Source organism: Seriola lalandi, unplaced genomic scaffold (genome assembly GCF_002814215.2).
Source record: "Seriola lalandi dorsalis isolate HSWRI2012SDOR001 ecotype SW California unplaced genomic scaffold, Sedor1 jcf7180002054554, whole genome shotgun sequence".
Taxonomy (NCBI): Eukaryota; Metazoa; Chordata; class Actinopteri; order Carangiformes; family Carangidae; genus Seriola; species Seriola lalandi.
In genome coordinates this window covers 519,892-534,401 of record NW_019525107.1, presented here as the reverse complement: position 1 = coordinate 534,401, position 14,510 = coordinate 519,892, and positions in this window count along the sequence as shown.

The window sequence follows — 14,510 nt, the reverse complement described above, 5'->3', positions numbered from 1 at the left end:
GTCATAAAAACGTCATAGTATGGTAAGGCATCAATTGAAATTGTATTGTAAGGCATATAAAATGCCAAAAAACATCATAGTATAGTATGGCATAAAAAGTCAAAAAAACGTCATAGTATATTAAGGCATAAAAGGACATAAAAACATCATAGTATGGTAAGGAATGAAACAACATAGTATAGCAAGGCGTAAAAGGTCATAAAAACGTCATAGTATGGTAAGGCATCAAGTAAAATAGTATTATAAGGCATACAAAATACCAAAAAGCGTCATAATATTGTATGGCATAAAAATGACAAAAATCGTCATAGTGTGGTAAGGCATTGAATGAAATAGTATTGTAAGGCACAAAAATGCCAAAAAACATCATAGTATAATATAGCATAAAAATGCCAAAAATCATCATAGTATAGTATGGCATAAAATGTCAAAAAACATCATAGTATATTAAGGCATAAAAGGTCATAAAAACGTCATAGTATGGTAAGGCATCAATCAAAATTGTATTATAAGGCATATAAAATGCCAAAAAACGTCATAGTATGGTAAGGAATGAAATGACATAGTATAGTAAGGCATAAAAATTCCAAAAATCATCATAGTATAGTATAGTATGGAATAAAAAGTCAAAAAAAACATCATAGTATATTAAGGCATAAAAGGACATAAAAACGTCATAGTATGGTAAGGCATCAGTTGAAAAATTATTGTAAGGCATATAAAATGCCAAAAAACATCATAGTATAGTATGGCATAAAAATGTAAAAAAAAACATCATAGTATAGTATGGCATAAAAATGTAAAAAAAAACATCATAGTATTGTAAGGCATAAAAAGTCAAAAAACATCATAGTATTGTAAGGCATAAAAATGCCAAAAAACGTCTTAGTATAGTATGGCATAAAAATGTCAAAAAACATCATAATATATTAAGGCATAAAAGGTCATAAAAACGTCATAGTATGGTAAGGAATGAAATGTCATAGTATAGTATAGCATAAAAATGTGAAAAAACATCATAGTATGGTAAGGAATCAATTCAAATAGTGTTTTTAAGGCATAAAAATGCCAAAAAAACGTCGTAGTATGGTATGGTATAAAAAGTCAGAAAATCATTACAGTATATTAAGGCATAAAAGACCATAAAAACATCATAGTATAGACCTGTAGTAGTAGTATAGTAAGGCATAAAAGGTCATAGTACAGCAAGGCGTAAAAATGTCACAGTATACTAAGGTATAACATGTCATAGTATATTAAGGCATAAAAATGTCATGGTATAGTAAGGCATAACAACGTCTTCGTATTTATGGAGTCATTTTCATGGGTTTTTCGACAAAAATTAAACTCATAGGTTGATATATCCAATGTTATATGTTTACTCCTGCTATCAACCTGACTGCTAGCCTACAGAAGACAGAAGCCAGGTTTAGCTTGCTAGTCAACGCTAGCTAACATGGTTAACATCAGGTGACATTTTTTTGGTGACCAATGTGATATTCTCACATGACTTGAGCCTTCAGATAGTCCCCGCCGTTTCAGTCAATCTAATGCTAGCATGACTAAATCGGTTGTCTTGGAGACATAGCATCTTCGAAGGCACATTGGAATGATCTAATATGACTTCACTCATATTAAATTTAGTTTTCTTACTTCTGGAACAAAACCTGGAAGTTCTGGTTTCATGCTGGCACTGTATGAAAGATAAAGCGTAATGAGCTGCATTATGGGAATTGTAGGATCCAGTTTGTTTGGAGCTAGAAATATACAAGTGAGTCAGGATATCTCAGAATCTGCTGCTGAAACTTTAACTATTCTTCCTTTCCTTTCATCTATCTTTAAACGTAATGAAAGAGCGATGCTAAATGACTGAACAGACCCTTTAAAGGAAAAGTGGGAAAAGCAATTAATACTGGGTTTCATTTAATAGCTCTAAATAATAAAGCAGAGCTGATTTAAATTCTCTTGGGTTCAATATGTCATTGCAGGATCACTTAGATGCCAGTCCTAAATCTCAGGGTCAACAAAGATGTTGTAAAGTCCAGTGGGATGCAGATCCCAGCTTTGTGTGGTAGATGATGATCAGTGAATGTTTTACTGTAGCAGAGCAGGTAACCGAAGGTGAAGCTGTTAGCAAAGATAACAAGCTGTCCACAGAGAAAACTGAGTGGTGCTCAGTTATTGCAGCACTTCCTAGTCATCACCTCTTCATGTGGCGATCTCCAGTTACAAAGACCTCAAATTACTCCACCCTTCATCCACCCACTCAGCCACACCACACTACATATGCTTTTTAACTCTTTAAGAGGGTGACAGGTGTGACAGTCTGTGTTACTTAATATGCTTTTATTTCCCTTTGCTGCTCATATGTCAGACAGTCACCACTATTTAGCTTTAAGGCCAACACAGGAAACACAACAGCTGCATGTGACTAAACGGAGACTAAATTTAGGGGCGAATGAATGATTCATTTGTTTTTTTTAGTTCATTTTTTCTGCATATCAGTTGGTAGTAAAAACTACTACTTCCTGAAGTGGTGCATCATAGGCTTAGTGTTAATACAACACACATGGGACTTGTGTGCTTTATTAACATGCTGTTTCTTTTTGTCCTGCTTGCAGAGGCATCAGTACAGCAGATTTTGAATAAAGCTGTACATGTGGAGGGTTAAATCTGTAGGGTATTTTCTTGATTTGGAGTATGTGAGATGGCTTTCCTCAAGATGTGAAACATGTAGTGCCTTGTGTGAGTACAGACAGGCCTCAGATTGAACGTTCAGTTATTAAACGAGTTCCTCTTTTTCGTAATGGTTTTATGATGTTTGAGAACAGAGAGTCAGATAAGGAACCACCTGCTTGTTCTGTCACTTCCACCCTCTCTCACACCATGACAAACACACATATAGGCTTTAAAAAAAATGCCTGAAAATGTAAGGAGAACTATATTGTCTAATAGGTAAGTATTCAGATTTCCAATCAGTTGTTGTTTAAATTAATCCTTATTAGGTTATTGGAACCCACACTCTTCTATAAGTAGGCCAATAAATTGCCAATATGAATGTGCTTTTGTTAAAATGAATCTATGAATATGAAATATATTTCTCAGAATATAATATTTTTGGTTCCACCCATGCATTTAATTGTTGAGGACTGAGCCTCTGTTATATAAAACCTCTGACAGCTGTGAGTGTGCACACAACAACAGAGAAAGTCCTCAAACACAATAGCAGGAAGTGTCATGGGGTTATATCTTCATAACACACTGTGGCCCCGGTTTGAAAACCTTTCCAAGAAACTGTAACAGCTAAATATTTCACTTAGACTATTTACCATAGTCCAAGACATCAATTTTCCCACAAAAATAAAGACCCAAAAACTATGGATTTGTGTGGTGTCTGGATCGTGTAGGCCTGTAAACATCCAGTCTTGGGTTGAAAGAAAGAAGCTGGCGACAGTAACTTCTTCCTGTCTCCAATGACAGGAAGTGGTGGGGATCAGCCTGTTCAGGTCTTTTTTTTTTTTTCCAGGGGAGATGCTGAACAAATAAAACGACCACGTCCACACTGACTGAACTGTCAGTAGAGACAGACAGACGAGAGTATTGCCTCATCTCCCACCATGTCAGAGCAAATGAAATCAGCATGGCCTCTTGAAAAGCTGAGGCTGTGGAGCAGGGGTGTCTGGGCTTCAGGAATGTTGTAAACTGTAGTTTGTGTCCAAGAGGAGAGAGGATGTTGACTCACTAGGGTTTTTTTTCAAAAGTTAGCTCCCGGAAAACAGAGAGGATGGAGCCCAGAGATACTGTACTTCGTTCCCAGAAAACATTATGATTGCAATTAGTTTGAATTTCTCTGTGCTCATAGAAGATGACACAATGCCTTTGTTCGATGATAACCTTTACAAATGTCACAAACAGCCCCTTTGTTAAAATGATACAGGGTGTAGTCCAAATGGACTTTGTGCATGGCCGGATTAACCTCCAGGATGGCCCTGGGGCAAGAATTCGTTGTTGGGCCCCAATTACACCCAGAAGCCAACCAGTGATCTCTAAAACTAAAATGATTAGCTGATTAATTGATTAGTTGATTGACAGCAAATTAATTGTCAACAATTTTGCTAAATGATAAATAAAAAAAGGTTCTCAAATGTGAATATTTGCCGCTTTTCTCTGATAGTAAACTCAACATTTACACTATTTTCTGACATTTTGTGCATGGCCCTTTACCTGCTTTGTCCGACTGTCAATCCAGCCTTGACCTTGAGTATCCATAAAACCCAGTGATGTATCTTATGTATACGCTGTAGTGTGTGGTTCTACTATCTATAGACAGGTGCTTTTATCTGATGCTGTTCAGAATATCAGAATATTCTCACTTTTGCCCACACACACTCCACCTCAAAGTCTCTCTATCTCAATCCAAGAAGGTAGAAGTGAGTCATCTGCTGTGCTGTGATGATGAAGTCCCACACACACTCCACACTGATTTTTTTTTTTTTTTTTTGAGGGGGGTGGTGACATGCGAATGATGACTATGAAAGCAGACGCTCCGTAAGCTGTGTTATTATTTTTCTAAAACTACTGTAAGTGATCAATCATTCTTTTTAAAGTGTTGGGAAATTAAGACGTTTACATGTCTGTCTAGTCACTTTGTTGTTTCTTGGCTGCTGCTTCTTCTTTTTTATTTTCCATTTAGTTTTAAAGCGCATGATTACTAAGCAGCATGTTTCTTTGTTTTTCTTAGTGAAGTAAATCCAGCCATTCTAAGGTCATTCCAGTGTTAGAGTCTAAAGACTAAATTTCATGACTCACTGTTTCATCTTTTAGTCTCTTCACTTTAACTAAGAGAGGAGCCTCTCGGGCTGAATTTAGTTCCATAACAGACAGTGACTATACTCTGCATGCTGATGAAACTGGGGAATTCACTGTGATTAGAAAAGAGAGAAAAAAATAAGCACATTGTGGCAAAGCTATTATCCATTTCCAGCTGAATGGCAGCTGTGGTTGTAACGGCTGACGTTTCTCTTCCAGCCTCTACAAGTTTCTTCAATCCCTGTCTAATACTGAAAACCAGGGCTTTGTATTGTTTGGGGATTTCGCTTGCATCAGTGCAATCAACCCCAGTGCACACACAAACTCTTTATAAAGTTCCCCTGCTTACTCTTAAACAACTGCCTCCTGACCTTGAACAGGTCCAGGAAACTTTGAGACAATAACAGCGCCATTTCATCCACAGACTGTATCTGGAAAAACAAGAGGAAATTCATTGAAGAGAAAAAAAAAAGTTTAAGAAGAAAAGGGGCCAAAGTCAGCCAAGAGCCAATATGTGTGAGTCACTGATGGCGACTGTCCCAGGCCTGGAGAGGAATCAAAACAAAAGCACCAGCAGCCCATCGCGGCGGCCGCACAGGCCTGCGAGGAGATGCCGGTTACAGGGAAGTTCCTGGAGGTGTCCAGCACTGACTCCTGGGTTTCTGGCTTCACCAAGTGTTTTTGGACCTTGTGTAATATTTCCTGTGGGACCTGGGAAAACATTCCCCACCCTCGTCAATGCTTCTGCTCAGAGAAAGCAGCGATGACCACAACCACGATGACACCTCCTGAAATCCAGAAGGAAAGAGTCACAAAACTGAGGTGTGAATAAAGGCAAAGGTGTTTCCTGTGACCTCATTGTTGTATTTGAATTGTTTTCTAATGGATATGGAAAGTACATTTACCTAAGTGCTGGACATAAATACAGTTGAGCTACTTGTATTTCATTTGAGCATTTTTATTTTAGGGAAATACTCTACTTTTTACATCCCTTTTTACATGTAATTGATACCTATAGTTACTACTTTCGCATCAGATAAAGATTTCACATATAATAAGACAATAAAATACAGTGCAGGCTATTAAGGATTTCCGTGTGTAGTTTGGGCCCCTTGTCACATTTTAGATGTCTTTGAGTTGTTAACAGTTCTGCCAGAGAAACATTTCCCCCTTCCAAACTTCTCTGATGGTTTCATTTAAACAAGGATTTGAGGCCCAAAGAGGTAAAACTATCCCATATTTCAATAAAAAAAAAAAGCAGAGATTAAAGAGAAAGAAAAAACTTATGTAGCAGAGCTTTGTTTTACTTCTTTCCTCTCCCATTAATCATCCCACCAGCCCTCATATTTATCTTGTGACGCTTTGGAGGGACCCGACCCCTAGGTTGGGAAACATTGGACTAAGCTACTGAACTGCTGGCTTCAAAGTAGTTCAAACTTGCTACATCATGATCAGCTACAACAGGAAAACACTGCTTATCAGTTGATGGATGGATAACAACTTGAAAATAACAGATAACAGATCAGCCATGGGCATAATTTTTCTGCAGAATAATGCTTCTGTACCCTGATTTGAATATGACTTTGAGTGCAAGACTTTTACTATCTTTATATTGCCGTATTGGTATTGTTTACTTTTTGTTGCTTTCTGACAGAAATGAGCTGGAAGATTGGTACCACGTGCACAACTGTCCCTCAAATACAATGCTGTAGACACTACAGCCAGTTAGCTTAGCTTAGCACAAAGATTGAAAACAAAGGGAAACACCTAGCTTGGCTCTGTTTAATGGTGGCAAAACCTGCTTACCAGCACCTCTAAAACTCAGGAATTGACATGTTATATCTGTTATTGTTTTATCTGTACAGAAACCTGAAATATAAAAATTAGCCTTTTAAAGGTAGTTATCTGCTGGACTATTTCTTGGCTGTGAGCAGTTGTCAGGCATCAAGCAATGATAGAGCGAGGGGAAGAAATAGTCCAGCACACAACCCTCAAAAAATAGTGATTTGTTGTTTTTCACTTTGATTTTAATACAGAATAAACTAACAAGTATAATGAGTTCATTACTGAGCTTAAGAGGCGCTTGTAGTCATACTCTCCCACCGCTGGACAGTCAAGCTAGCTGTTTCCCCCTGTTTTCAGTCTGTTTGCTAAGCTAAGCTAACCAGCTGCTGGCTGGAACCTGAACCTCATTTAACTCTCCACCAAAAAGTGAATGAGTGTTTTTCCCACAATGTTGAACTATTCCTTTAAGTAAAGCAGTTGAGTACTTCTTCCACCACTTTTTCTTTCTGTTACTCAATAATCCACTTGTACAACCTGGAGTTGTACCAATAGTAGTAGTAGTCCGTGCTTGTGCCCCAGTGACATCAACAGATGTGTCCCTGAAAATAAGCCCAGTGCTGGACCAACCCAGTGTGTGTGGCCTAGTGACCGTGGTGGGCAGTTGAAGAGGGAGGAATGTGAGAGTGGGAAGGCTCAATGGGAGACATTCTTGTGACCTACAAATGGATGACAGAAAAGATTTTGTCCTCTGTGGGACAAAGCAAAGCGTGAGGACAGAGCTCATTATTCAAAATATGCTGTGATGAAATGTCTCTGATCACTGGACGTAATTTTCTTGCGTCATTTTCCCTTAATGTAATCTGGACGTTAATTTATTGTTCAACACTGACTGTATACTTTGTGGAGTAACTCATAAATATTAATTCTAGGATATTGCATCTACATGGTGTGTATCCATGACATTTAATAGATTTCAATACATTTTTTAATTCCACAACACCGTCTCTGTGTGTGTTAGCAGCAATTTTCATATGAATACATCCCATGTCAATTTTCTTTGGTCCATATAATTATTGGTTGTGGTAGTTTTGTTGTTGTGTTTTTTTCTGTCTTCATTAATAACATATTAGTTTACTTGTCATTGTATTTTCTTGCATTTTTTTGTATTTTTCTCACAGCAAAGGCTTTTTATGATCATTTAACATATTATGTTTTGTTATCTGTATAAATAAATAAAAATTAGTGGCCCTGTTGTGTGATGCATTGTTTATATTGCTGATGTTCCACAGCTGTTGATTAACCAGCCAAAACCAAGAAGACAATCAGTCTTTGAAATTAAAAGTTTTCATCCTTGAATTTTCCTTATGAGACAACAACCACGTCCTGTCAGCCCAGCAACATTGCATTCAGTGAGATGAGGTTAATCAGTCATGTTGGGATGCTGCCCTCCAGTGGTAAGTCGGTTCCCTAACATGCAAGTTATACTATCCACTTAGTTCAGGGTATAAAAGTCATAAAATGGGGAAAATCAAACTGTAGAAACTCCATTTCAGAAACAAACCAAGATTTTATTCTTTTTAACACTTTCATGTTTTCAGATATGAAATAAAGATTCAAAAGTGTCCCAGTAAGACATGATGACAGTATGACTGGGAGCCAGCATGTACATCACAATGCTTATTTACACCTGTGCTTTTCCTCCTGTGAGTATTAGGCAGGTATCTGACCCCCTCAACAGTCTCTACAATGTCCACACCAATGTTAAAACCTACAAGTTATGACAAAAGTAATAAAATCACCACAAAGCAATAGAAAATATCAATATTCCTATTGAACTGGTTAGATTTGTAGTTAACTTTTTTTCCCCCCTATTTACATCCCATTACATTTAGGCTTTGATGTTCAGATATTCTGTCTATTTCCTGACATACAGTTCTTACTCTAGTTAGTTTTAGGAAATATAAATTGTGTGAACTGTCACAGGAAACTCATGGCCACCATCATTAGCACCAGTGACTCATTAACATGTAAATTACCTTCAGCAGTTTCCCATGATCCTTCAGCTGAACTCCTGAAAGTCTAAAAAAAAAATGATTGAATGATTTATATCTCAATATATCTTAATTGTACATGATGTCTGATCTGATAGTTATTGCCAGTGTGAGAGGTTTTGTGTTACAGAGAGAATCTGCAGAGGAAGATTTCAGCTGCTGCTTTTACCAGATCAATGATCAGGGAACTTTGTAATTAAATGTAATGAAAGGAGAAGCTTCAGGCCTCTCAAAGTCAGCTGGTCAGGGCAGATTTTATATTTCTACTTAACAACATTTCAGAGAGGAAGACATTTATCTGACTGCTAGTTACGCATACTTTGTAGATTAAGATTTTCACATAAAAGCACATGGTCTATCAGCTTATAAAATACATTTTTAAAGATGAAACTGGTGATCCACAACATTTTTCAAAAAAGCAGCACAGTCACTTTTACTTCTGATAAGTATAAATGTTCTGAGTGATTTAAGGACTTATTATCAACGTTGGCTTAGAATATGAAACCTAATCTTTGACCTTGGAAACAGCAGTGGCAAAACAGTTCCTCCACAAAATCCATTTAGTAGCTGGTCTGGAGCTTTCCATTGTATCACCAGTTGTCGTGTCACATTTCGGGGATATTATTTTACTGGTTCCAAGGCCAAGGAAAACTTCTGATCTCAAAATGTATCACACTGTTTGTATCTAATCACATAACCCACTGATATAGTGTGGTTTCTTGCTAAATGTGTCAATGCTGAACCACAGGCTTGGACTCAAATGCAGACACAGACTCCGTTCAAAAATCAGTCCTTTTAATCAGAAGGAGGTAGGTAAACAGGTGATCAGTCAGAAATGCAACAGTGTCCAAACCAGCAGGCAAAAGGCAAGGTCAACAGGCAAAAACAGGTCAGGAAACTATTGGCTCTAGACACTCACATGGAAAAATGCTGGAACGTTATCACGAGGGAACAAGACGAACTGGCACAGAAGAAACGGGACACTAAGACTATATATTCAGGAGGAGGGGAGACAATGAGACACAGGTGCAACACATTAGGGCAGGGCTGGTAATCACACAGGAGGGAAACACATGAGGGCAGGAAGTAAAAGAGCTTGAAACGACAAGAGGTGAGTATCAAAATAAAACAGGAAGTACGAGACAAAGAACATTAGGAGAAACAAAAAGGTAACTTAACTTTCCAGACAGGGCGTGACGAAGTGAACATTTCCTAATGCCTTTATTTTTGCAAAACAAAGACAAATATTATACTTCAAGAACATTATAACCTAAATGAGAGCAGGTTTTGTTTTGCAGGACTGTTGAATTAGATAGACTGCACACCTTATAAACTGCCGACTGAGTGTACATTGAGAATTATGCTTGAATGTCATGCTCCCAGGTTGCACCACCAGATGGAGCATGAACAGTATGTGATGCATCTTCCTGTTGGTGCAAGCATCAGCAAAAGTTGAGAACTCTGAAGTGACCACAGACATAATGGATAAGATGTCACTTGTTCCTGCGCTGACATGTCTGATAGTAAAAGTAGACACAGTCATACAAGTTGAAACGGTCATTAAAAACACAGTGACTCTGTTATGCAGAACAATGGATTAAAACAAAATGACAAAATATGACAGTTACATGCAGCTCCGGAGAGGAGGTCATAATTTATGTCAACTGAATCTAAAACGTGATCCATCTTTTATGTGTGATGTCTGATCTGCTTTTCATGGAAAGTGGAACCCGATAAGGACAGTGGCGACTTAAGCCTCATGGAGGAATGTAGGAGCTGATAGAAAACTGCCTCACGTGTTTGGTCAAAGAAAAAGGGAAGAGTCACAAGGAGGTTGAGTCATGTTTTCGTCATGGGTACAGCAGCTTCTCCAAATATGTCAGTTTCATAGACTGTGAATTCAGTTTTTTTTTGCAACGTATTTCATGTTGTGGTATTGAAGTATACCGCAGACATCTCTCGCTGACATTCTCCTACTTTTCTCATATCCATTTTGTTGAAAAAAAGAAAAATAAATGATCGATTTATTTTTGTTTCATTGTGTAGTTTCAATCAATACAAAAATGTGACTGGTAATGTGATGACCAGTATATTAATTTCTCATCTCTTTAAACTTATTTTCATTTTTACGTTTATCTTCAGTGAGCAAAAAAAAATGAAAAACAGTTCACATACAAGACAGAAATTACCCCTTCACAGTCACCAGGTCTTGACCCATTTGACCACCTATGGCAGATTGTGTTGTGACGTGTTTGACAGCGTTCACTTTAGTGGAAATGGCTCCATAGGGATGGCAATATACAGTATCTCAACAACTATTGGATGGATCGATATGAAATTTGGTTCAGCATCGATGGCCCCCAGAGAAAGAACCCTGACTTTTCCTTTAGTGTCACCATCAGGCATTTTGGGGTTTTACAACAAAGCACCATTGTGCCTGAGTGCAGCCCTTTAATGTGGCTGTAGACTTAACAAAAGCTGGACTTTTTTAAGTAAGGTAGCATTTATTGCAGGGCTCTTGCAGTGCATTGCATTACATCACACAGGTATTTCTATATTTCAGGCTCTAGAACAACTTGAATAAAACATGCATGAATAAAACATACAAGAAAATACATACAGATATTCACACACACACAAACACACACACATAGACATGAATTCATATCATGTTGCATGAAAACAATCCCCACTAGCACCATGAAACCATCAGTGTGACAACTTAGCATGAAGAGGCCAGTGTCACAAAGGTATGTTTGAACCCGACCACCTTGTTCTGGATGTCCTGCCCACTGGGAGAAGCTGATATTTTGGGTGCAGCACACGAACTGTGTCAAGACGCAAAATTTATCTGGAAGTCCTAAGACAGACTGTTCTTAGACGGAGTAAAGGGGCTGATGTAACTCAACTCCAGACATGTTCACACAGAGTGTTAGGAGAGAGCTGAGTAATGAATTTGTGAAGTGACTAGAGGCTTATTTTTTTCTGATTTACATGCAAGATAGAATCTCTTTTCTATCTGACTGGGGCCTTGAAAGATAGTCTTCATTAAAGCCAAAAATAGCGGTGATATTAGGGCACTTACTATCACTTTTTTTTATCATGTGATGACACATAAAATCCGAAAAGTGTTGACACCTCCCTGGCTCACTAAATTACAGGCTACCACTCAACAATAAAGCGTTTACCTTAAAAATTAGTGTATAAGACTAAAATGTCTTAAATGCAGGGCTAAAATCAACAATACTTGTGCATAAGCAGTGGATTCCTATGAGGTTCGGAAAAAGATGCAAAGCACTGCTGATAGCATCATCTCTGCATGATTTACATCTGTATGCAAACTACCAGCGATCTAATAGACAACTGACTTCAACAGCTATAACAGCTTTTTTTCCAGCCATAACAGTTGGAAATGTTTAAGTCAGGCTGTACATCTGTAATCTATATAAATATAACGCAGTGTGTGCAGCACTCACATCTGAAAATTACAGTATAAACTCACCAGAATCAAACAGGGATGTGTTTTCGGGGTATGACAAGCTGAAGAACTGGAGTATTTCTCCACAATGACAAACATCTTCTCAACACAAAAATAGCACTCTGAGGGGGCAACAGGTGGGGGGCGGAGCGCTGGCTGTGCACATGTGACAATACATAACAAGTACACGTGTGTGGGTGTGCAAGTGTATGAGAACAGTTGCACACAAAGTCCACATTTTTTGCACATTGCATTGTCAAACACAGACACTCACATCAGCCTGCACACACACACACAGATACACAATAAAATCAACATTACAACTTGACCAACAACTTTGTCCCTTCCCCCAAATTATTTGAATGTGCGCCCAAGGGAGATCCAAAGGAAAGATCCTGTTGATGTCACCAAAATGATGACAGTCACTCTTGGCAGGAAGAGACTGTGTCTGATAATCCAGATCAGATAACAAGTGAAATTAGTTTCTGTGCAGCAGGGAGGCCCAGTTAGTGCTGGCATGACATCACAGATGCCCAGTCATTCACTTGCTTCCTCCGTTGCATCAGTAGTTGTGAAAAGCTCTTCCTCCTTCCACAGTGACAGTATGGGTTTATTAATGACATTCAGAGTCAGAGAGCAAAATAGGCTACTGAGGCCTGCGAAAGTGACTTGAATAAAAACAGTGTCCAGGTGGGGAGGGAAGTGCACGTCTGGGATTTCAGAGAAGGCCTGAAAAGAATGTGTGTGTGTGTGTGTGTGTGTGTGTGTGTGTGTGTGTGTGTGTGTGTGTGTGTGTGTGTGTGCAAATAAATGTAGATTCTAAGTTAGAGAAGCCAAAGTTTCTGAAGTTGTTTTACTGTGGTTTCTGACTGATCACTTCAGAAAAACACCTGTGCACCTGCTCATGCATGCAATTATCTAACCTGCCAATCATGTAGCAGCAGTGCAATGCAAGAGATAATGCAGACACGTGTCCGGAGCTTCAGTTAATTCTCACATCACACATCAGAATGGGGGAAAAATGTTATCTCAGTGACTTTGATCGTGACGTGATTGTTGGTGCCAGATGAACCTGTTTGAGTATTTCTGAAACTGCTGATCTGATGGGATTTTCACACACAACTATCGCTAGAGTTTTTACTCAGAAGGCTAATGTAACTCAAATAACCACTCTTTACAGCTGTGGTGAGTTGAAAAGCATCTTAATACGAGCATATCCAACCTTGAGGTTAACATTAAAAGCTGTAGAAAGCTTATTATTATCATGTGTCATTGGATTGTATTGTGCTATGTTGTTCTACCCACAGTGCAATGTTTTACAATGCTAAATTTTACCTGGCCCTAGGTTTCCTTTGTGTTGAGTTGATTCAACACATTAATCTGTTATAGATGCACAAAACTGAGGTGTTACAATTAGAGTGTGACAAGTTGCGCCTCATCAAGATAAGGCCTCACAACAGCCTACAGTTTTCATGTCAGTGTATGTTGGTCCTTTTGGTGCATATTCCCCAATACGTTTTCAATTAAATTAACACAAATCAATTCTCACACAGGAGTGTTTGGGACCCTTAGTGCACTGGGATAGTGAACCCTATCACTCACAATGAAAACGCCGGTGTCACATGCAATGTTTAAATGAGCCCTGCACACACACTGACTGATCTGTCTCACTTTCAATACAATATATCAATAATCTCCCCAAAAAAATTTAAAATTTAAAAAATTTCAATTTCACCCTGTTTCGCTCACATATAGATTCCATAGTTCAGGTCCATCCACGACGGCTGTGTGACCTTTTGACCTCGCTTTAGTGTAAGTGTATCCAGTTCCAATAGTCTGCATTGGAGGTTTGCAGGTCAAGAAATAAACTCGCTTTGACAACAAATTAACTCTATGCTGGGAGATACCGTAGTCCAGATAGAAAATGACCAGTGATTAAAGCACAGAGCTGATCCTCCAATTTGGTAATAAAATTAAAGATCCAGCCTTTATCCAACAATTTAAACTTCAGAGAAGGAGGAGGCACATATTTAGAGGGTAGACCTAGTAGAAAAAGCACAGGATCTTTTTATTTCTTTATTTTGAAAATGCCACTAAATAGGTACTACTTTGATTGTTTTTATGATCTTTTTATGATATAGTCCAGTAATACTTTTTTATGTAGTGTTTAGCAGTATTTCTCCTCACGTTTACTATAAGACAGCAGGCATCAAAAATAGTTTTTCTCCCAGAAATAGAGAAAAAAACATCTGTGGCTTCCTGTTTACAGGCTAAATTATGAAATCACATTTTTCCATTTTATCATCAAAACTTAGCCAACAGCACTACAACAGAGATATTTGTTAAGTATGTCACTCGATAACGACGTTGTAACCTCGCCTCTACCT